At 40.7% G+C, this 17,628-nt stretch overlaps 62 non-coding genes across 62 annotated transcripts; 25 read left to right on the top strand and 37 right to left on the bottom strand.

The window, feature by feature from the left end:
* Positions 1-108: 108 nt before the first annotated feature.
* Positions 109-186, bottom strand: Trnar-ucu (transfer RNA arginine (anticodon UCU)). The gene has a single exon. It is a non-coding gene; the product is annotated as a tRNA-Arg (tRNA).
* Positions 187-317: 131 nt separating this feature from the next.
* On the top strand, positions 318-390 carry Trnav-aac (transfer RNA valine (anticodon AAC)). Its single transcript has one exon. It is a non-coding gene; the product is annotated as a tRNA-Val (tRNA).
* A 150-nt stretch (positions 391-540) lies between these two features.
* Positions 541-614, bottom strand: Trnar-ucu (transfer RNA arginine (anticodon UCU)). Its single transcript has one exon. It is a non-coding gene; the product is annotated as a tRNA-Arg (tRNA).
* Positions 615-745: 131 nt separating this feature from the next.
* On the top strand, positions 746-818 carry Trnav-aac (transfer RNA valine (anticodon AAC)). The gene has a single exon. It is a non-coding gene; the product is annotated as a tRNA-Val (tRNA).
* Positions 819-969: 151 nt separating this feature from the next.
* Positions 970-1,043, bottom strand: Trnar-ucu (transfer RNA arginine (anticodon UCU)). Its single transcript has one exon. It is a non-coding gene; the product is annotated as a tRNA-Arg (tRNA).
* A 419-nt stretch (positions 1,044-1,462) lies between these two features.
* Positions 1,463-1,536, bottom strand: Trnar-ucu (transfer RNA arginine (anticodon UCU)). The gene has a single exon. It is a non-coding gene; the product is annotated as a tRNA-Arg (tRNA).
* Positions 1,537-1,731: 195 nt separating this feature from the next.
* Positions 1,732-1,804, top strand: Trnav-aac (transfer RNA valine (anticodon AAC)). Its single transcript has one exon. It is a non-coding gene; the product is annotated as a tRNA-Val (tRNA).
* A 146-nt stretch (positions 1,805-1,950) lies between these two features.
* Positions 1,951-2,028, bottom strand: Trnar-ucu (transfer RNA arginine (anticodon UCU)). Its single transcript has one exon. It is a non-coding gene; the product is annotated as a tRNA-Arg (tRNA).
* Positions 2,029-2,159: 131 nt separating this feature from the next.
* Trnav-aac (transfer RNA valine (anticodon AAC)) lies at positions 2,160-2,232 on the top strand. The gene has a single exon. It is a non-coding gene; the product is annotated as a tRNA-Val (tRNA).
* A 150-nt stretch (positions 2,233-2,382) lies between these two features.
* Positions 2,383-2,456, bottom strand: Trnar-ucu (transfer RNA arginine (anticodon UCU)). The gene has a single exon. It is a non-coding gene; the product is annotated as a tRNA-Arg (tRNA).
* A 333-nt stretch (positions 2,457-2,789) lies between these two features.
* Trnav-aac (transfer RNA valine (anticodon AAC)) lies at positions 2,790-2,862 on the top strand. The gene has a single exon. It is a non-coding gene; the product is annotated as a tRNA-Val (tRNA).
* Positions 2,863-3,013: 151 nt separating this feature from the next.
* Positions 3,014-3,087, bottom strand: Trnar-ucu (transfer RNA arginine (anticodon UCU)). Its single transcript has one exon. It is a non-coding gene; the product is annotated as a tRNA-Arg (tRNA).
* Positions 3,088-3,506: 419 nt separating this feature from the next.
* Positions 3,507-3,580, bottom strand: Trnar-ucu (transfer RNA arginine (anticodon UCU)). Its single transcript has one exon. It is a non-coding gene; the product is annotated as a tRNA-Arg (tRNA).
* A 420-nt stretch (positions 3,581-4,000) lies between these two features.
* On the bottom strand, positions 4,001-4,074 carry Trnar-ucu (transfer RNA arginine (anticodon UCU)). Its single transcript has one exon. It is a non-coding gene; the product is annotated as a tRNA-Arg (tRNA).
* Positions 4,075-4,205: 131 nt separating this feature from the next.
* Trnav-aac (transfer RNA valine (anticodon AAC)) lies at positions 4,206-4,278 on the top strand. Its single transcript has one exon. It is a non-coding gene; the product is annotated as a tRNA-Val (tRNA).
* A 151-nt stretch (positions 4,279-4,429) lies between these two features.
* Trnar-ucu (transfer RNA arginine (anticodon UCU)) lies at positions 4,430-4,503 on the bottom strand. The gene has a single exon. It is a non-coding gene; the product is annotated as a tRNA-Arg (tRNA).
* A 419-nt stretch (positions 4,504-4,922) lies between these two features.
* On the bottom strand, positions 4,923-4,996 carry Trnar-ucu (transfer RNA arginine (anticodon UCU)). The gene has a single exon. It is a non-coding gene; the product is annotated as a tRNA-Arg (tRNA).
* A 195-nt stretch (positions 4,997-5,191) lies between these two features.
* Trnav-aac (transfer RNA valine (anticodon AAC)) lies at positions 5,192-5,264 on the top strand. The gene has a single exon. It is a non-coding gene; the product is annotated as a tRNA-Val (tRNA).
* A 146-nt stretch (positions 5,265-5,410) lies between these two features.
* Trnar-ucu (transfer RNA arginine (anticodon UCU)) lies at positions 5,411-5,488 on the bottom strand. The gene has a single exon. It is a non-coding gene; the product is annotated as a tRNA-Arg (tRNA).
* A 131-nt stretch (positions 5,489-5,619) lies between these two features.
* Trnav-aac (transfer RNA valine (anticodon AAC)) lies at positions 5,620-5,692 on the top strand. Its single transcript has one exon. It is a non-coding gene; the product is annotated as a tRNA-Val (tRNA).
* Positions 5,693-5,842: 150 nt separating this feature from the next.
* On the bottom strand, positions 5,843-5,916 carry Trnar-ucu (transfer RNA arginine (anticodon UCU)). Its single transcript has one exon. It is a non-coding gene; the product is annotated as a tRNA-Arg (tRNA).
* Positions 5,917-6,110: 194 nt separating this feature from the next.
* Trnav-aac (transfer RNA valine (anticodon AAC)) lies at positions 6,111-6,183 on the top strand. Its single transcript has one exon. It is a non-coding gene; the product is annotated as a tRNA-Val (tRNA).
* Positions 6,184-6,334: 151 nt separating this feature from the next.
* On the bottom strand, positions 6,335-6,408 carry Trnar-ucu (transfer RNA arginine (anticodon UCU)). The gene has a single exon. It is a non-coding gene; the product is annotated as a tRNA-Arg (tRNA).
* A 131-nt stretch (positions 6,409-6,539) lies between these two features.
* On the top strand, positions 6,540-6,612 carry Trnav-aac (transfer RNA valine (anticodon AAC)). Its single transcript has one exon. It is a non-coding gene; the product is annotated as a tRNA-Val (tRNA).
* Positions 6,613-6,763: 151 nt separating this feature from the next.
* On the bottom strand, positions 6,764-6,837 carry Trnar-ucu (transfer RNA arginine (anticodon UCU)). The gene has a single exon. It is a non-coding gene; the product is annotated as a tRNA-Arg (tRNA).
* A 419-nt stretch (positions 6,838-7,256) lies between these two features.
* Positions 7,257-7,330, bottom strand: Trnar-ucu (transfer RNA arginine (anticodon UCU)). The gene has a single exon. It is a non-coding gene; the product is annotated as a tRNA-Arg (tRNA).
* Positions 7,331-7,750: 420 nt separating this feature from the next.
* Positions 7,751-7,824, bottom strand: Trnar-ucu (transfer RNA arginine (anticodon UCU)). Its single transcript has one exon. It is a non-coding gene; the product is annotated as a tRNA-Arg (tRNA).
* A 131-nt stretch (positions 7,825-7,955) lies between these two features.
* Trnav-aac (transfer RNA valine (anticodon AAC)) lies at positions 7,956-8,028 on the top strand. Its single transcript has one exon. It is a non-coding gene; the product is annotated as a tRNA-Val (tRNA).
* A 150-nt stretch (positions 8,029-8,178) lies between these two features.
* Positions 8,179-8,252, bottom strand: Trnar-ucu (transfer RNA arginine (anticodon UCU)). The gene has a single exon. It is a non-coding gene; the product is annotated as a tRNA-Arg (tRNA).
* Positions 8,253-8,446: 194 nt separating this feature from the next.
* Trnav-aac (transfer RNA valine (anticodon AAC)) lies at positions 8,447-8,519 on the top strand. The gene has a single exon. It is a non-coding gene; the product is annotated as a tRNA-Val (tRNA).
* A 151-nt stretch (positions 8,520-8,670) lies between these two features.
* Positions 8,671-8,744, bottom strand: Trnar-ucu (transfer RNA arginine (anticodon UCU)). The gene has a single exon. It is a non-coding gene; the product is annotated as a tRNA-Arg (tRNA).
* Positions 8,745-8,875: 131 nt separating this feature from the next.
* On the top strand, positions 8,876-8,948 carry Trnav-aac (transfer RNA valine (anticodon AAC)). Its single transcript has one exon. It is a non-coding gene; the product is annotated as a tRNA-Val (tRNA).
* Positions 8,949-9,099: 151 nt separating this feature from the next.
* On the bottom strand, positions 9,100-9,173 carry Trnar-ucu (transfer RNA arginine (anticodon UCU)). Its single transcript has one exon. It is a non-coding gene; the product is annotated as a tRNA-Arg (tRNA).
* A 419-nt stretch (positions 9,174-9,592) lies between these two features.
* Positions 9,593-9,666, bottom strand: Trnar-ucu (transfer RNA arginine (anticodon UCU)). The gene has a single exon. It is a non-coding gene; the product is annotated as a tRNA-Arg (tRNA).
* A 195-nt stretch (positions 9,667-9,861) lies between these two features.
* On the top strand, positions 9,862-9,934 carry Trnav-aac (transfer RNA valine (anticodon AAC)). Its single transcript has one exon. It is a non-coding gene; the product is annotated as a tRNA-Val (tRNA).
* A 146-nt stretch (positions 9,935-10,080) lies between these two features.
* On the bottom strand, positions 10,081-10,158 carry Trnar-ucu (transfer RNA arginine (anticodon UCU)). Its single transcript has one exon. It is a non-coding gene; the product is annotated as a tRNA-Arg (tRNA).
* Positions 10,159-10,289: 131 nt separating this feature from the next.
* Positions 10,290-10,362, top strand: Trnav-aac (transfer RNA valine (anticodon AAC)). The gene has a single exon. It is a non-coding gene; the product is annotated as a tRNA-Val (tRNA).
* Positions 10,363-10,512: 150 nt separating this feature from the next.
* Positions 10,513-10,586, bottom strand: Trnar-ucu (transfer RNA arginine (anticodon UCU)). The gene has a single exon. It is a non-coding gene; the product is annotated as a tRNA-Arg (tRNA).
* A 194-nt stretch (positions 10,587-10,780) lies between these two features.
* On the top strand, positions 10,781-10,853 carry Trnav-aac (transfer RNA valine (anticodon AAC)). The gene has a single exon. It is a non-coding gene; the product is annotated as a tRNA-Val (tRNA).
* A 151-nt stretch (positions 10,854-11,004) lies between these two features.
* Positions 11,005-11,078, bottom strand: Trnar-ucu (transfer RNA arginine (anticodon UCU)). Its single transcript has one exon. It is a non-coding gene; the product is annotated as a tRNA-Arg (tRNA).
* A 420-nt stretch (positions 11,079-11,498) lies between these two features.
* On the bottom strand, positions 11,499-11,572 carry Trnar-ucu (transfer RNA arginine (anticodon UCU)). The gene has a single exon. It is a non-coding gene; the product is annotated as a tRNA-Arg (tRNA).
* A 131-nt stretch (positions 11,573-11,703) lies between these two features.
* Trnav-aac (transfer RNA valine (anticodon AAC)) lies at positions 11,704-11,776 on the top strand. The gene has a single exon. It is a non-coding gene; the product is annotated as a tRNA-Val (tRNA).
* Positions 11,777-11,926: 150 nt separating this feature from the next.
* Trnar-ucu (transfer RNA arginine (anticodon UCU)) lies at positions 11,927-12,000 on the bottom strand. The gene has a single exon. It is a non-coding gene; the product is annotated as a tRNA-Arg (tRNA).
* A 194-nt stretch (positions 12,001-12,194) lies between these two features.
* On the top strand, positions 12,195-12,267 carry Trnav-aac (transfer RNA valine (anticodon AAC)). The gene has a single exon. It is a non-coding gene; the product is annotated as a tRNA-Val (tRNA).
* Positions 12,268-12,418: 151 nt separating this feature from the next.
* On the bottom strand, positions 12,419-12,492 carry Trnar-ucu (transfer RNA arginine (anticodon UCU)). The gene has a single exon. It is a non-coding gene; the product is annotated as a tRNA-Arg (tRNA).
* Positions 12,493-12,623: 131 nt separating this feature from the next.
* Positions 12,624-12,696, top strand: Trnav-aac (transfer RNA valine (anticodon AAC)). Its single transcript has one exon. It is a non-coding gene; the product is annotated as a tRNA-Val (tRNA).
* A 151-nt stretch (positions 12,697-12,847) lies between these two features.
* Trnar-ucu (transfer RNA arginine (anticodon UCU)) lies at positions 12,848-12,921 on the bottom strand. The gene has a single exon. It is a non-coding gene; the product is annotated as a tRNA-Arg (tRNA).
* Positions 12,922-13,340: 419 nt separating this feature from the next.
* Trnar-ucu (transfer RNA arginine (anticodon UCU)) lies at positions 13,341-13,414 on the bottom strand. Its single transcript has one exon. It is a non-coding gene; the product is annotated as a tRNA-Arg (tRNA).
* A 195-nt stretch (positions 13,415-13,609) lies between these two features.
* Trnav-aac (transfer RNA valine (anticodon AAC)) lies at positions 13,610-13,682 on the top strand. The gene has a single exon. It is a non-coding gene; the product is annotated as a tRNA-Val (tRNA).
* Positions 13,683-13,828: 146 nt separating this feature from the next.
* On the bottom strand, positions 13,829-13,906 carry Trnar-ucu (transfer RNA arginine (anticodon UCU)). Its single transcript has one exon. It is a non-coding gene; the product is annotated as a tRNA-Arg (tRNA).
* Positions 13,907-14,037: 131 nt separating this feature from the next.
* Positions 14,038-14,110, top strand: Trnav-aac (transfer RNA valine (anticodon AAC)). Its single transcript has one exon. It is a non-coding gene; the product is annotated as a tRNA-Val (tRNA).
* Positions 14,111-14,260: 150 nt separating this feature from the next.
* Trnar-ucu (transfer RNA arginine (anticodon UCU)) lies at positions 14,261-14,334 on the bottom strand. The gene has a single exon. It is a non-coding gene; the product is annotated as a tRNA-Arg (tRNA).
* Positions 14,335-14,528: 194 nt separating this feature from the next.
* Trnav-aac (transfer RNA valine (anticodon AAC)) lies at positions 14,529-14,601 on the top strand. The gene has a single exon. It is a non-coding gene; the product is annotated as a tRNA-Val (tRNA).
* Positions 14,602-14,752: 151 nt separating this feature from the next.
* On the bottom strand, positions 14,753-14,826 carry Trnar-ucu (transfer RNA arginine (anticodon UCU)). Its single transcript has one exon. It is a non-coding gene; the product is annotated as a tRNA-Arg (tRNA).
* Positions 14,827-14,957: 131 nt separating this feature from the next.
* Trnav-aac (transfer RNA valine (anticodon AAC)) lies at positions 14,958-15,030 on the top strand. Its single transcript has one exon. It is a non-coding gene; the product is annotated as a tRNA-Val (tRNA).
* Positions 15,031-15,181: 151 nt separating this feature from the next.
* Positions 15,182-15,255, bottom strand: Trnar-ucu (transfer RNA arginine (anticodon UCU)). The gene has a single exon. It is a non-coding gene; the product is annotated as a tRNA-Arg (tRNA).
* Positions 15,256-15,870: 615 nt separating this feature from the next.
* Trnav-aac (transfer RNA valine (anticodon AAC)) lies at positions 15,871-15,943 on the top strand. Its single transcript has one exon. It is a non-coding gene; the product is annotated as a tRNA-Val (tRNA).
* A 150-nt stretch (positions 15,944-16,093) lies between these two features.
* On the bottom strand, positions 16,094-16,167 carry Trnar-ucu (transfer RNA arginine (anticodon UCU)). Its single transcript has one exon. It is a non-coding gene; the product is annotated as a tRNA-Arg (tRNA).
* A 131-nt stretch (positions 16,168-16,298) lies between these two features.
* On the top strand, positions 16,299-16,371 carry Trnav-aac (transfer RNA valine (anticodon AAC)). Its single transcript has one exon. It is a non-coding gene; the product is annotated as a tRNA-Val (tRNA).
* Positions 16,372-16,523: 152 nt separating this feature from the next.
* On the bottom strand, positions 16,524-16,597 carry Trnar-ucu (transfer RNA arginine (anticodon UCU)). The gene has a single exon. It is a non-coding gene; the product is annotated as a tRNA-Arg (tRNA).
* Positions 16,598-16,952: 355 nt separating this feature from the next.
* Positions 16,953-17,026, bottom strand: Trnar-ucu (transfer RNA arginine (anticodon UCU)). Its single transcript has one exon. It is a non-coding gene; the product is annotated as a tRNA-Arg (tRNA).
* A 418-nt stretch (positions 17,027-17,444) lies between these two features.
* On the bottom strand, positions 17,445-17,518 carry Trnar-ucu (transfer RNA arginine (anticodon UCU)). The gene has a single exon. It is a non-coding gene; the product is annotated as a tRNA-Arg (tRNA).
* Positions 17,519-17,628: the final 110 nt, after the last annotated feature.

Genomic DNA, 17,628 nt, shown 5'->3' with positions numbered 1-17,628 from the left:
TATATTTCAATAGTTAGACTCATTTTCTTGGTTCGATTTTACAACCTTCCAGAAAAATCAAATTTGTTTTTTACTTCAAAAAGGTCGCTTGATGACATGACAATGAAAAGTACAACCCTGCCGGGACTCGAACGCGGAACCTCTGGATTAGAAGTCCAGCGCGCTAATCCATTGCGCCACAGAGACATTGGGAACTCTATCAAATTCTCTGTGACTTCCAATGTCACAATTTGTGACAAATTGAGTTGGAAAACAACCAGATTTCTTAAGGCAACCACCAAACTACTGGACGGCGATTAAGCGAACCTTTCCATGTGGTTTCCGTAGTGTAGTGGTTATCACGTTCGCCAAACACGCGAAAGGTCCCCAGTTCGAGCCTGGGCGGAAACAAACTTTTCTTTGTTCTCTGAGTTTGAAGTATCTGTATTATATTTAAATTCCTAGACTCGTTTTCTTGATTTAGCTTTTACAACCTTACAGAAAAATCAAATTTGTTTTTTACTTCAAAAAAATAGTTTCATGATGTGACAATAAAAAGTACATCCTCGCCGGGACTCGAACCCGGAACCTCTGGATTAGAAGTCCAGCGCGCTAATCCATTGCGCCACCGAGACGTTGGGAACTCTATCAAATTCTCTGTGACTTCCAATGTCACAATTTGTGACAAATGGAGTTGGAAAAAAACCAGATTACTTAAGGCAACCACCAAACTACTGGATGGCGATTAAGCGAACCTTTCCATGTGGTTTCCGTAGTGTAGTGGTTATCACGTTCGCCTAACACGCGAAAGGTCCCCAGTTCGAGCCTGGGCGGAAACAAACTTTTCTCTGTTTTCTGAGATTTAAAGCATCTGCATTATATTTCAATAGCTATACTCAATTCCTTGGTTTAGATTTTACAACCTTCAAGAAAAATCAAATTTGTTTTTTACTTCAAAAACATAGTTTTATGACGTGACAAAAAAAAGTTCATCCCTCCCGGGACTCGAACCCGGAACCTCTGGATTAGAAGTCCAGCGCGGTAATCCACTGCGCCACAGAGACATTGGGAACTCTATCAAATTCTCTGTGATTTGCAATGTCACAATTTGTAACAAAATTATCGCTTGCCTGATGTTTCAAATGATTCTTTCCAGACATGCGAGTGTCCACTAGTTCTATTTTGTGTTGGAAAACAACCAGGTTTTTTAGGCAACCGACAAACCACTGGACGGCGATTAACCGAATCTTACCATGTTGGTTCCATTGTGTAGTGGTTGTCACGTTCGCCTAACACGCGGAAGGTCCCCAGTTCGAGCCTGGGCGAAAACAAACTTTTCTTTGTTCTCTGAGATTTAAAATTTCTGCATTATATTTCAATTTGCTAGACTCATTTTCTTGGTTTAGATTTTACAACCATCAAGAAAAATCAAATTTGTTTTTTACTTCAAAAAGATCGTTTAATGACATGACAATGAAAAGTACATCCCTGCCGGGACTCGAACCCGGAACCTCTGGATTAGAAGTCCAGCGCGCTAATCCATTGCGCCACAGAGACATTGGGAACTCTATCAAATTCTCAGTGACTTGCAATGTCACAATTTGTGACAAAATTATCGCTTGCCCGACGTTTCAAATGATTCTTTCCAGACATGTCGATGTCCACTAGTTCTATATTGAGTTAGAAAACAACCAGATTTGTTAAGGCAACCACCAAACTACTTGACGACGATTATCCGAATCTTTCCATGTGGTTTCAGTAGTGTAGTGGTTATCACGTTCACCTAACACGCGAAAGGTCCCCAGTTCGATCCTGGGCGGAAACAAACTTTTCTTTGTTCTCTGAGGTTTAAAATTTCTGCATTATATTTCAATAGTTAGACTCATTTTCTTGGTTCGATTTTACAACCTTCCAGAAAAATCAAATTTGTTTTTTACTTCAAAAAGGTCGCTTGATGACATGACAATGAAAAGTACAACCCTGCCGGGACTCGAACGCGGAACCTCTGGATTAGAAGTCCAGCGCGCTAATCCATTGCGCCACAGAGACATTGGGAACTCTATCAAATTCTCTGTGACTTCCAATGTCACAATTTGTGACAAATTGAGTTGGAAAACAACCAGATTTCTTAAGGCAACCACCAAACTACTGGACGGCGATTAAGCGAACCTTTCCATGTGGTTTCCGTAGTGTAGTGGTTATCACGTTCGCCTAACACGCGAAAGGTCCCCAGTTCGAGCCTGGGCGGAAACAAACTTTTCTTTGTTCTCTGAGTTTGAAGTATCTGTATTATATTTAAATTCCTAGACTCGTTTTCTTGATTTAGCTTTTACAACCTTACAGAAAAATCAAATTTGTTTTTTACTTCAAAAAAATAGTTTCATGATGTGACAATAAAAAGTACATCCTCGCCGGGACTCGAACCCGGAACCTCTGGATTAGAAGTCCAGCGCGCTAATCCATTGCGCCACCGAGACGTTGGGAACTCTATCAAATTCTCTGTGACTTCCAATGTCACAATTTGTGACAAAATTATCGCTTGCCCGACGTTTCAAATGATTTTTTCCAGACATGTCGGTGTCCACTAGTTCTATTTTGTGTTGGAAAACAACCGGGTTTTTTAGGCAACCGTCAAACTACTGGACGGCGATTAACCGAATCTTACCATGTGGTTTCCGTAGTGCAGTGGTTATCACGCTCGCCTAACACGCGAAAGGTCCACAGTTCGAGTAATGGAGTTGGAAAAAAACCAGATTACTTAAGGCAACCACCAAACTACTGGATGGCGATTAAGCGAACCTTTCCATGTGGTTTCCGTAGTGTAGTGGTTATCACGTTCGCCTAACACGCGAAAGGTCCCCAGTTCGAGCCTGGGCGGAAACAAACTTTTCTCTGTTTTCTGAGATTTAAAGCATCTGCATTATATTTCAATAGCTATACTCAATTCCTTGGTTTAGATTTTACAACCTTCAAGAAAAATCAAATTTGTTTTTTACTTCAAAAACATAGTTTTATGACGTGACAAAAAAAAGTTCATCCCTCCCGGGACTCGAACCCGGAACCTCTGGATTAGAAGTCCAGCGCGGTAATCCACTGCGCCACAGAGACATTGGGAACTCTATCAAATTCTCTGTGATTTGCAATGTCACAATTTGTAACAAAATTATCGCTTGCCTGATGTTTTAAATGATTCTTTCCAGACATGCGAGTGTCCACTAGTTCTATTTTGTGTTGGAAAACAACCAGGTTTTTTAGGCAACCGACAAACCACTGGACGGCGATTAACCGAATCTTACCATGTTGGTTCCATTGTGTAGTGGTTGTCACGTTCGCCTAACACGCGGAAGGTCCCCAGTTCGAGCCTGGGCGAAAACAAACTTTTCTTTGTTCTCTGAGATTTAAAATTTCTGCATTATATTTCAATTTGCTAGACTCATTTTCTTGGTTTAGATTTTACAACCATCAAGAAAAATCAAATTTGTTTTTTACTTCAAAAAGATCGTTTAATGACATGACAATGAAAAGTACATCCCTGCCGGGACTCGAACCCGGAACCTCTGGATTAGAAGTCCAGCGCGCTAATCCATTGCGCCACAGAGACATTGGGAACTCTATCAAATTCTCAGTGACTTGCAATGTCACAATTTGTGACAAAATTATCGCTTGCCCGACGTTTCAAATGATTCTTTCCAGACATGTCGATGTCCACTAGTTCTATATTGAGTTAGAAAACAACCAGATTTGTTAAGGCAACCACCAAACTACTTGACGACGATTATCCGAATCTTTCCATGTGGTTTCAGTAGTGTAGTGGTTATCACGTTCACCTAACACGCGAAAGGTCCCCAGTTCGATCCTGGGCGAAAACAAACTTTTCTTTGTTCTCTGAGATTTAAAATTTCTGCATTATATTTCAATTTGCTAGACTCATTTTCTTGGTTTAGATTTTGCAACCTTCAAGAAAAATCAAATTTGTTTTTTACTTCAAAAAGATCGTTTAATGACATGACAATGAAAAGTGCATCCCTGCCGGGACTCGAACCCGGAACCTCTGGATTAGAAGTCCAGCGCGGTAATCCACTGCGCCACAGAGACATTGGGAACTCTATCAAATTCTCTGTGACTCGCAATGTCACAATTTGTGACAAATGGAGTTGGAAAAAAACCAGATTACTTAAGGCAACCACCAAACTACTGGATGGCGATTAAGCGAACCTTTCCATGTGGTTTCCGTAGTGTAGTGGTTATCACGTTCGCCTAACACGCGAAAGGTCCCCAGTTCGAGCCTGGGCGGAAACAAACTTTTCTCTGTTTTCTGAGATTTAAAGCATCTGCATTATATTTCAATAGCTATACTCAATTCCTTGGTTTAGATTTTACAACCTTCAAGAAAAATCAAATTTGTTTTTTACTTCAAAAACATAGTTTTATGACGTGACAAAAAAAAGTTCATCCCTCCCGGGACTCGAACCCGGAACCTCTGGATTAGAAGTCCAGCGCGGTAATCCACTGCGCCACAGAGACATTGGGAACTCTATCAAATTCTCTGTGATTTGCAATGTCACAATTTGTAACAAAATTATCGCTTGCCTGATGTTTCAAATGATTCTTTCCAGACATGCGAGTGTCCACTAGTTCTATTTTGTGTTGGAAAACAACCAGGTTTTTTAGGCAACCGACAAACCACTGGACGGCGATTAACCGAATCTTACCATGTTGGTTCCATTGTGTAGTGGTTGTCACGTTCGCCTAACACGCGGAAGGTCCCCAGTTCGAGCCTGGGCGAAAACAAACTTTTCTTTGTTCTCTGAGATTTAAAATTTCTGCATTATATTTCAATTTGCTAGACTCATTTTCTTGGTTTAGATTTTACAACCATCAAGAAAAATCAAATTTGTTTTTTACTTCAAAAAGATCGTTTAATGACATGACAATGAAAAGTACATCCCTGCCGGGACTCGAACCCGGAACCTCTGGATTAGAAGTCCAGCGCGCTAATCCATTGCGCCACAGAGACATTGGGAACTCTATCAAATTCTCAGTGACTTGCAATGTCACAATTTGTGACAAAATTATCGCTTGCCCGACGTTTCAAATGATTCTTTCCAGACATGTCGATGTCCACTAGTTCTATATTGAGTTAGAAAACAACCAGATTTGTTAAGGCAACCACCAAACTACTTGACGACGATTATCCGAATCTTTCCATGTGGTTTCAGTAGTGTAGTGGTTATCACGTTCACCTAACACGCGAAAGGTCCCCAGTTCGATCCTGGGCGGAAACAAACTTTTCTTTGTTCTCTGAGGTTTAAAATTTCTGCATTATATTTCAATAGTTAGACTCATTTTCTTGGTTCGATTTTACAACCTTCCAGAAAAATCAAATTTGTTTTTTACTTCAAAAAGGTCGCTTGATGACATGACAATGAAAAGTACAACCCTGCCGGGACTCGAACGCGGAACCTCTGGATTAGAAGTCCAGCGCGCTAATCCATTGCGCCACAGAGACATTGGGAACTCTATCAAATTCTCTGTGACTTCCAATGTCACAATTTGTGACAAATTGAGTTGGAAAACAACCAGATTTCTTAAGGCAACCACCAAACTACTGGACGGCGATTAAGCGAACCTTTCCATGTGGTTTCCGTAGTGTAGTGGTTATCACGTTCGCCTAACACGCGAAAGGTCCCCAGTTCGAGCCTGGGCGGAAACAAACTTTTCTTTGTTCTCTGAGTTTGAAGTATCTGTATTATATTTAAATTCCTAGACTCGTTTTCTTGATTTAGCTTTTACAACCTTACAGAAAAATCAAATTTGTTTTTTACTTCAAAAAAATAGTTTCATGATGTGACAATAAAAAGTACATCCTCGCCGGGACTCGAACCCGGAACCTCTGGATTAGAAGTCCAGCGCGCTAATCCATTGCGCCACCGAGACGTTGGGAACTCTATCAAATTCTCTGTGACTTCCAATGTCACAATTTGTGACAAAATTATCGCTTGCCCGACGTTTCAAATGATTTTTTCCAGACATGTCGGTGTCCACTAGTTCTATTTTGTGTTGGAAAACAACCGGGTTTTTTAGGCAACCGTCAAACTACTGGACGGCGATTAACCGAATCTTACCATGTGGTTTCCGTAGTGCAGTGGTTATCACGCTCGCCTAACACGCGAAAGGTCCACAGTTCGAGTCTGGGCGGAAACAAACTTTTCTCTGTTTTCTGAGATTTAAAGTATCTGCATTATATTTCAATAGCTAGACTCATTTTCTTGGTTTAGATTTTGCAACCTTCAAGAAAAATCAAATTTGTTTTTTACTTCAAAAAGATCGTTTAATGACATGACAATGAAAAGTGCATCCCTGCCGGGACTCGAACCCGGAACCTCTGGATTAGAAGTCCAGCGCGGTAATCCACTGCGCCACAGAGACATTGGGAACTCTATCAAATTCTCTGTGACTCGCAATGTCACAATTTGTGACAAATGGAGTTGGAAAAAAACCAGATTACTTAAGGCAACCACCAAACTACTGGATGGCGATTAAGCGAACCTTTCCATGTGGTTTCCGTAGTGTAGTGGTTATCACGTTCGCCTAACACGCGAAAGGTCCCCAGTTCGAGCCTGGGCGGAAACAAACTTTTCTCTGTTTTCTGAGATTTAAAGCATCTGCATTATATTTCAATAGCTACACTCAATTCCTTGGTTTAGATTTTACAACCTTCAAGAAAAATCAAATTTGTTTTTTACTTCAAAAACATAGTTTTATGACGTGACAAAAAAAAGTTCATCCCTCCCGGGACTCGAACCCGGAACCTCTGGATTAGAAGTCCAGCGCGGTAATCCACTGCGCCACAGAGACATTGGGAACTCTATCAAATTCTCTGTGATTTGCAATGTCACAATTTGTAACAAAATTATCGCTTGCCTGATGTTTTAAATGATTCTTTCCAGACATGCGAGTGTCCACTAGTTCTATTTTGTGTTGGAAAACAACCAGGTTTTTTAGGCAACCGACAAACCACTGGACGGCGATTAACCGAATCTTACCATGTTGGTTCCATTGTGTAGTGGTTGTCACGTTCGCCTAACACGCGGAAGGTCCCCAGTTCGAGCCTGGGCGAAAACAAACTTTTCTTTGTTCTCTGAGATTTAAAATTTCTGCATTATATTTCAATTTGCTAGACTCATTTTCTTGGTTTAGATTTTACAACCATCAAGAAAAATCAAATTTGTTTTTTACTTCAAAAAGATCGTTTAATGACATGACAATGAAAAGTACATCCCTGCCGGGACTCGAACCCGGAACCTCTGGATTAGAAGTCCAGCGCGCTAATCCATTGCGCCACAGAGACATTGGGAACTCTATCAAATTCTCAGTGACTTGCAATGTCACAATTTGTGACAAAATTATCGCTTGCCCGACGTTTCAAATGATTCTTTCCAGACATGTCGATGTCCACTAGTTCTATATTGAGTTAGAAAACAACCAGATTTGTTAAGGCAACCACCAAACTACTTGACGACGATTATCCGAATCTTTCCATGTGGTTTCAGTAGTGTAGTGGTTATCACGTTCACCTAACACGCGAAAGGTCCCCAGTTCGATCCTGGGCGAAAACAAACTTTTCTTTGTTCTCTGAGATTTAAAATTTCTGCATTATATTTCAATTTGCTAGACTCATTTTCTTGGTTTAGATTTTACAACCATCAAGAAAAATCAAATTTGTTTTTTACTTCAAAAAGATCGTTTAATGACATGACAATGAAAAGTACATCCCTGCCGGGACTCGAACCCGGAACCTCTGGATTAGAAGTCCAGCGCGCTAATCCATTGCGCCACAGAGACATTGGGAACTCTATCAAATTCTCTGTGACTTCCAATGTCACAATTTGTGACAAATTGAGTTGGAAAACAACCAGATTTCTTAAGGCAACCACCAAACTACTGGACGGCGATTAAGCGAACCTTTCCATGTGGTTTCCGTAGTGTAGTGGTTATCACGTTCGCCAAACACGCGAAAGGTCCCCAGTTCGAGCCTGGGCGGAAACAAACTTTTCTTTGTTCTCTGAGTTTGAAGTATCTGTATTATATTTAAATTCCTAGACTCGTTTTCTTGATTTAGCTTTTACAACCTTACAGAAAAATCAAATTTGTTTTTTACTTCAAAAAAATAGTTTCATGATGTGACAATAAAAAGTACATCCTCGCCGGGACTCGAACCCGGAACCTCTGGATTAGAAGTCCAGCGCGCTAATCCATTGCGCCACCGAGACGTTGGGAACTCTATCAAATTCTCTGTGACTTCCAATGTCACAATTTGTGACAAAATTATCGCTTGCCCGACGTTTCAAATGATTTTTTCCAGACATGTCGGTGTCCACTAGTTCTATTTTGTTTTGGAAAACAACCGGGTTTTTTAGGCAACCGTCAAACTACTGGACGGCGATTAACCGAATCTTACCATGTGGTTTCCGTAGTGCAGTGGTTATCACGCTCGCCTAACACGCGAAAGGTCCACAGTTCGAGTCTGGGCGGAAACAAACTTTTCTCTGTTTTCTGAGATTTAAAGTATCTGCATTTTATTTCAATAGCTAGACTCATTTTCTTGGTTTAGATTTTGCAACCTTCAAGAAAAATCAAATTTGTTTTTTACTTCAAAAAGATCGTTTAATGACATGACAATGAAAAGTGCATCCCTGCCGGGACTCGAACCCGGAACCTCTGGATTAGAAGTCCAGCGCGGTAATCCACTGCGCCACAGAGACATTGGGAACTCTATCAAATTCTCTGTGACTCGCAATGTCACAATTTGTGACAAATGGAGTTGGAAAAAAACCAGATTACTTAAGGCAACCACCAAACTACTGGATGGCGATTAAGCGAACCTTTCCATGTGGTTTCCGTAGTGTAGTGGTTATCACGTTCGCCTAACACGCGAAAGGTCCCCAGTTGGAGCCTGGGCGGAAACAAACTTTTCTCTGTTTTCTGAGATTTAAAGCATCTGCATTATATTTCAATAGCTATACTCAATTCCTTGGTTTAGATTTTACAACCTTCAAGAAAAATCAAATTTGTTTTTTACTTCAAAAACATAGTTTTATGACGTGACAAAAAAAAGTTCATCCCTCCCGGGACTCGAACCCGGAACCTCTGGATTAGAAGTCCAGCGCGGTAATCCACTGCGCCACAGAGACATTGGGAACTCTATCAAATTCTCTGTGATTTGCAATGTCACAATTTGTAACAAAATTATCGCTTGCCTGATGTTTCAAATGATTCTTTCCAGACATGCGAGTGTCCACTAGTTCTATTTTGTGTTGGAAAACAACCAGGTTTTTTAGGCAACCGACAAACCACTGGACGGCGATTAACCGAATCTTACCATGTTGGTTCCATTGTGTAGTGGTTGTCACGTTCGCCTAACACGCGGAAGGTCCCCAGTTCGAGCCTGGGCGAAAACAAACTTTTCTTTGTTCTCTGAGATTTAAAATTTCTGCATTATATTTCAATTTGCTAGACTCATTTTCTTGGTTTAGATTTTACAACCATCAAGAAAAATCAAATTTGTTTTTTACTTCAAAAAGATCGTTTAATGACATGACAATGAAAAGTACATCCCTGCCGGGACTCGAACCCGGAACCTCTGGATTAGAAGTCCAGCGCGCTAATCCATTGCGCCACAGAGACATTGGGAACTCTATCAAATTCTCAGTGACTTGCAATGTCACAATTTGTGACAAAATTATCGCTTGCCCGACGTTTCAAATGATTCTTTCCAGACATGTCGATGTCCACTAGTTCTATATTGAGTTAGAAAACAACCAGATTTGTTAAGGCAACCACCAAACTACTTGACGACGATTATCCGAATCTTTCCATGTGGTTTCAGTAGTGTAGTGGTTATCACGTTCACCTAACACGCGAAAGGTCCCCAGTTCGATCCTGGGCGGAAACAAACTTTTCTTTGTTCTCTGAGGTTTAAAATTTCTGCATTATATTTCAATAGTTAGACTCATTTTCTTGGTTCGATTTTACAACCTTCCAGAAAAATCAAATTTGTTTTTTACTTCAAAAAGGTCGCTTGATGACATGACAATGAAAAGTACAACCCTGCCGGGACTCGAACGCGGAACCTCTGGATTAGAAGTCCAGCGCGCTAATCCATTGCGCCACAGAGACATTGGGAACTCTATCAAATTCTCTGTGACTTCCAATGTCACAATTTGTGACAAATTGAGTTGGAAAACAACCAGATTTCTTAAGGCAACCACCAAACTACTGGACGGCGATTAAGCGAACCTTTCCATGTGGTTTCCGTAGTGTAGTGGTTATCACGTTCGCCTAACACGCGAAAGGTCCCCAGTTCGAGCCTGGGCGGAAACAAACTTTTCTTTGTTCTCTGAGTTTGAAGTATCTGTATTATATTTAAATTCCTAGACTCGTTTTCTTGATTTAGCTTTTACAACCTTACAGAAAAATCAAATTTGTTTTTTACTTCAAAAAAATAGTTTCATGATGTGACAATAAAAAGTACATCCTCGCCGGGACTCGAACCCGGAACCTCTGGATTAGAAGTCCAGCGCGCTAATCCATTGCGCCACCGAGACGTTGGGAACTCTATCAAATTCTCTGTGACTTCCAATGTCACAATTTGTGACAAAATTATCGCTTGCCCGACGTTTCAAATGATTTTTTCCAGACATGTCGGTGTCCACTAGTTCTATTTTGTGTTGGAAAACAACCGGGTTTTTTAGGCAACCGTCAAACTACTGGACGGCGATTAACCGAATCTTACCATGTGGTTTCCGTAGTGCAGTGGTTATCACGCTCGCCTAACACGCGAAAGGTCCACAGTTCGAGTCTGGGCGGAAACAAACTTTTCTCTGTTTTCTGAGATTTAAAGTATCTGCATTATATTTCAATAGCTAGACTCATTTTCTTGGTTTAGATTTTACAACCATCAAGAAAAATCAAATTTGTTTTTTACTTCAAAAAGATCGTTTAATGACATGACAATGAAAAGTACATCCCTGCCGGGACTCGAACCCGGAACCTCTGGATTAGAAGTCCAGCGCGCTAATCCATTGCGCCACAGAGACATTGGGAACTCTATCAAATTCTCAGTGACTTGCAATGTCACAATTTGTGACAAAATTATCGCTTGCCCGACGTTTCAAATGATTCTTTCCAGACATGTCGATGTCCACTAGTTCTATATTGAGTTAGAAAACAACCAGATTTGTTAAGGCAACCACCAAACTACTTGACGACGATTATCCGAATCTTTCCATGTGGTTTCAGTAGTGTAGTGGTTATCACGTTCACCTAACACGCGAAAGGTCCCCAGTTCGATCCTGGGCGAAAACAAACTTTTCTTTGTTCTCTGAGATTTAAAATTTCTGCATTATATTTCAATTTGCTAGACTCATTTTCTTGGTTTAGATTTTACAACCATCAAGAAAAATCAAATTTGTTTTTTACTTCAAAAAGATCGTTTAATGACATGACAATGAAAAGTACATCCCTGCCGGGACTCGAACCCGGAACCTCTGGATTAGAAGTCCAGCGCGCTAATCCATTGCGCCACAGAGACATTGGGAACTCTATCAAATTCTCTGTGACTTCCAATGTCACAATTTGTGACAAATTGAGTTGGAAAACAACCAGATTTCTTAAGGCAACCACCAAACTACTGGACGGCGATTAAGCGAACCTTTCCATGTGGTTTCCGTAGTGTAGTGGTTATCACGTTCGCCAAACACGCGAAAGGTCCCCAGTTCGAGCCTGGGCGGAAACAAACTTTTCTTTGTTCTCTGAGTTTGAAGTATCTGTATTATATTTAAATTCCTAGACTCGTTTTCTTGATTTAGCTTTTACAACCTTACAGAAAAATCAAATTTGTTTTTTACTTCAAAAAAATAGTTTCATGATGTGACAATAAAAAGTACATCCTCGCCGGGACTCGAACCCGGAACCTCTGGATTAGAAGTCCAGCGCGCTAATCCATTGCGCCACCGAGACGTTGGGAACTCTATCAAATTCTCTGTGACTTCCAATGTCACAATTTGTGACAAAATTATCGCTTGCCCGACGTTTCAAATGATTTTTTCCAGACATGTCGGTGTCCACTAGTTCTATTTTGTTTTGGAAAACAACCGGGTTTTTTAGGCAACCGTCAAACTACTGGACGGCGATTAACCGAATCTTACCATGTGGTTTCCGTAGTGCAGTGGTTATCACGCTCGCCTAACACGCGAAAGGTCCACAGTTCGAGTCTGGGCGGAAACAAACTTTTCTCTGTTTTCTGAGATTTAAAGTATCTGCATTTTATTTCAATAGCTAGACTCATTTTCTTGGTTTAGATTTTGCAACCTTCAAGAAAAATCAAATTTGTTTTTTACTTCAAAAAGATCGTTTAATGACATGACAATGAAAAGTGCATCCCTGCCGGGACTCGAACCCGGAACCTCTGGATTAGAAGTCCAGCGCGGTAATCCACTGCGCCACAGAGACATTGGGAACTCTATCAAATTCTCTGTGACTCGCAATGTCACAATTTGTGACAAATGGAGTTGGAAAAAAACCAGATTACTTAAGGCAACCACCAAACTACTGGATGGCGATTAAGCGAACCTTTCCATGTGGTTTCCGTAGTGTAGTGGTTATCACGTTCGCCTAACACGCGAAAGGTCCCCAGTTGGAGCCTGGGCGGAAACAAACTTTTCTCTGTTTTCTGAGATTTAAAGCATCTGCATTATATTTCAATAGCTATACTCAATTCCTTGGTTTAGATTTTACAACCTTCAAGAAAAATCAAATTTGTTTTTTACTTCAAAAACATAGTTTTATGACGTGACAAAAAAAAGTTCATCCCTCCCGGGACTCGAACCCGGAACCTCTGGATTAGAAGTCCAGCGCGGTAATCCACTGCGCCACAGAGACATTGGGAACTCTATCAAATTCTCTGTGATTTGCAATGTCACAATTTGTAACAAAATTATCGCTTGCCTGATGTTTCAAATGATTCTTTCCAGACATGCGAGTGTCCACTAGTTCTATTTTGTGTTGGAAAACAACCAGGTTTTTTAGGCAACCGACAAACCACTGGACGGCGATTAACCGAATCTTACCATGTTGGTTCCATTGTGTAGTGGTTGTCACGTTCGCCTAACACGCGGAAGGTCCCCAGTTCGAGCCTGGGCGAAAACAAACTTTTCTTTGTTCTCTGAGATTTAAAATTTCTGCATTATATTTCAATTTGCTAGACTCATTTTCTTGGTTTAGATTTTACAACCATCAAGAAAAATCAAATTTGTTTTTTACTTCAAAAAGATCGTTTAATGACATGACAATGAAAAGTACATCCCTGCCGGGACTCGAACCCGGAACCTCTGGATTAGAAGTCCAGCGCGCTAATCCATTGCGCCACAGAGACATTGGGAACTCTATCAAATTCTCAGTGACTTGCAATGTCACAATTTGTGACAAAATTATCGCTTGCCCGACGTTTCAAATGATTCTTTCCAGACATGTCGATGTCCACTAGTTCTATATTGAGTTAGAAAACAACCAGATTTGTTAAGGCAACCACCAAACTACTTGACGACGATTATCCGAATCTTTCCATGTGGTTTCAGTAGTGTAGTGGTTATCACGTTCACCTAACACGCGAAAGGTCCCCAGTTCGATCCTGGGCGGAAACAAACTTTTCTTTGTTCTCTGAGGTTTAAAATTTCTGCATTATATTTCAATAGTTAGACTCATTTTCTTGGTTCGATTTTACAACCTTCCAGAAAAATCAAATTTGTTTTTTACTTCAAAAAGGTCGCTTGATGACATGACAATGAAAAGTACAACCCTGCCGGGACTCGAACGCGGAACCTCTGGATTAGAAGTCCAGCGCGCTAATCCATTGCGCCACAGAGACATTGGGAACTCTATCAAATTCTCTGTGACTTCCAATGTCACAATTTGTGACAAATTGAGTTGGAAAACAACCAGATTTCTTAAGGCAACCACCAAACTACTGGACGGCGATTAAGCGAACCTTTCCATGTGGTTTCCGTAGTGTAGTGGTTATCACGTTCGCCTAACACGCGAAAGGTCCCCAGTTCGAGCCTGGGCGGAAACAAACTTTTCTTTGTTCTCTGAGTTTGAAGTATCTGTATTATATTTAAATTCCTAGACTCGTTTTCTTGATTTAGCTTTTACAACCTTACAGAAAAATCAAATTTGTTTTTTACTTCAAAAAAATAGTTTCATGATGTGACAATAAAAAGTACATCCTCGCCGGGACTCGAACCCGGAACCTCTGGATTAGAAGTCCAGCGCGCTAATCCATTGCGCCACCGAGACGTTGGGAACTCTATCAAATTCTCTGTGACTTCCAATGTCACAATTTGTGACAAAATTATCGCTTGCCCGACGTTTCAAATGATTTTTTCCAGACATGTCGGTGTCCACTAGTTCTATTTTGTGTTGGAAAACAACCGGGTTTTTTAGGCAACCGTCAAACTACTGGACGGCGATTAACCGAATCTTACCATGTGGTTTCCGTAGTGCAGTGGTTATCACGCTCGCCTAACACGCGAAAGGTCCACAGTTCGAGTCTGGGCGGAAACAAACTTTTCTCTGTTTTCTGAGATTTAAAGTATCTGCATTATATTTCAATAGCTAGACTCATTTTCTTGGTTTAGATTTTGCAACCTTCAAGAAAAATCAAATTTGTTTTTTACTTCAAAAAGATCGTTTAATGACATGACAATGAAAAGTACATCCCGGCCGGGACTCGAACCCGGAACCTCTGGATTAGAAGTCCTGCGCGCTAATCCATTGCGCCACAGAGACATTGGGAACTATATCAAATTCTCTGTGACTCGCGATGTCACAATTTGTGACAAATTGAGTTGGAAAACAACCGGATTTCTTAAGGCAACCACCAAACTACTGGACGGCGATTAAGCAAACCTTTTCATGTGGTTTCCGTAGTGTAGTGGTTATCACGTTCGCCTAACACGCGAAAGGTCCCCAGTTCGAGCCTGGGTGGAAACAAACTTTTCTCTGCTTTCTGAGATTTAAAGCATCTGCATTACATTTCAATAGCTAGACTCATTTCCTTGGTTTAGATTTTACAACCTTCAAGAAAAATCAAATTTGTTTTTTATTTCAAAAACATAGTTTTATGACGTGACAATAAAAAGTTCATCCCTCCCGGGACTCGAACCCGGAACCTCTGGATTAGAAGTCCAGCGCCCTAATCCATTGCGCCACAGAGACATTGGGAACTCTAGCAAATTCTCTGTGACTTGCAATGTCACAATTTGTAACAAAATTATCGCTTGCCTGATGTTTCAAATGATTCTTTCCAGACATGTCGGTGTCCACTAGTTCTATTTTGTGTTGGAAAACAACCAGGTTTTTTAGGCAACCGTCAAACCACTGGACGGCGATTAACCGAATCTTACCATGTTGTTTCCATTGTGTAGTGGTTGTCACGTTCGCCTAACACACGAAAGGTCCCCAGTTCGAGCCTGGGCGAAAATAAACTTTTCTTTGTTCTCTGAGATTTAAAATTTCTGCATTATATTTCAATTTGCTAGACTCATTTTCTTGGTTTAGATTTTACAACATTAAAAAAATCAAATTAGTTTTTTACTTCAAAAAGATCGTTTAATGACATGACAATGAAAAGTACATCCCTGCCGGGACTCGAACCCCTGGATTAGAAGTCCAGCGCGCTAATCCATTGCGCCACAGAGACGTTGGGAACTCTATCAAATTCTCTGTGACTTGCAATGTCACAATTTGTGACAAATTGGGTTGGAAAACAACCAGATTTCTTAAGGCAACCACCAAACTACTGGATGGCGATTAAGCGAACCTTTCCATGTGGTTTCCGTAGTGTAGTGGTTATCACGTTCGCCTAACACGCGAAAGGTCCCCAGTTCGAGCCTGGGCGGAAACAAACTTTTCTCTGTTTTCTGAGATTTGAAGCATCTGCATTATATTTCAATAGCTAGACTCATTTTCTTGGTTTGATTTTACAACCTTCCAGAAAAATCAAATTTGGTTTTTACTTCAAAAAGATCGCTTGATGATATGACAATGAAAAGTACATCCCTGCCGGGACTCGAACGCGAAACCTCTGGATTAGAAGTCCAGCGCGCTAATCCATTGCGCTACAGAGACATTGGGAACTCTATCAAATTCTCTGTGACTTCCAATGTCACAATTTGTGACAAATTGAGTTGGAAAACAACCAGATTTCTTAAGGCAACCACCAAACTACTGGACGGCGATAAAGCGAACCTTTCCATGTGGTTTCCATAGTGTAGTGGTTATCACGTTCGCCTAACACGCGAAAGGTCCACAGTTCCAGCCTGGGTGGAAACAAACTTTTCTTTGTTCTGTGAGATTTAAAATTTCTGCATTATATTTCAATAGCTAGACTCATTTTCTTGGTTTAGATTTTACAACCTTCAAGAAAAATCAAATTTGTTTTTTACTTCGCAAAAGATCGTTTAATGACATGACAATGAAAAGTACATCCCTGCCGGTACTCGAACCCGGAACCCCTGGATTAGAAGTCCAGTGCGCTAATCCATCGCGCCACAGAGACATTGGGAACTCTATCAAATTCTCTGTGACTTGCAATGTCACAATTTGTGACAAATTGAGTTGGAAAACAACCAGATTTCTTATGGCAACCACCAAACTACTGGACGGCGATTAAGCGAACCTTTCCATGTGGTTTCCTTAGTGTAGTGGTTATCACGTTTGCCTAACACCCGAAAGGTCCAGTTCGAGCCTGGGCGAAAACAAACTTTTCTTTGTTCTCTGAGATTTAAAATTTCTGCATTATATTTCAATTTGCTAGACTCATTTTCTTGGTTTAGATTTTACAACCTTCAAGAAAAATCAAATTTGTTTTTTACTTCGCAAAAGATCGTTTAATGACATGACAATGAAAAGTACATCCCTGCCGGGACTCGAACCCGGAACCTCTGGATTAGAAGTCCAGCGCGCTAATCCATTGCGCCACAGAGACATTGGGAAGTCTATCAAATTCTCAGTGACTTGCAATGTCACAATTTGTTTCAAAATTATCGCTTGCCCGACGTTTCAAATGATTCTTTCCAGACATGTCGATGTCCACTAGTTCTATATTGAGTTAGAAAACAACCAGATTTGTGAAGGCAACCACCAAACTACTTGACGACGATTATCCGAATCTTTCCATGTGGTTTCAGTAGTGTAGTGGTTGTCACGTTCGCCTAACACGCGAAAGGTCCCCAGTTCGAGCCTGGTCGAAAACAACCTTTTCTTTGTTCTCTGAGATTTAAAATTTCTGCATTATATTTCAATAGCTAGACTCATTTTCTTGGTTTGATTTTACAACCTTCCAGAAAAATCAAATTTGTTTTTTACTTCAAAAAGATCGCTTGATGATATGACAATGAAAAGTACATCCCTGCCGGGACTCGAACGCGGAACCTCTGGATTAGAAGTCCAGCGCGCTAATCCATTGCGCCACAGAGACATTGGGAACCCTATCAAATTCTCAGTGACTTCCAATGTCAAAATTTGTGACAAATTGAGTTGGAAAACAACCAGATTTCTTAAGGCAACCACCAAACTACTGGACGGCGA

The sequence above is a fragment of the Phallusia mammillata genome, chromosome 6 (genome assembly GCF_965637545.1).
Source record: "Phallusia mammillata chromosome 6, kaPhaMamm4.hap1.1, whole genome shotgun sequence".
In the NCBI taxonomy this organism is placed as follows: Eukaryota; Metazoa; Chordata; class Ascidiacea; order Phlebobranchia; family Ascidiidae; genus Phallusia; species Phallusia mammillata.
The sequence above is the reverse complement of the archived record's forward strand: the minus strand, read 5'-3'. Positions and strand labels throughout refer to the sequence as shown.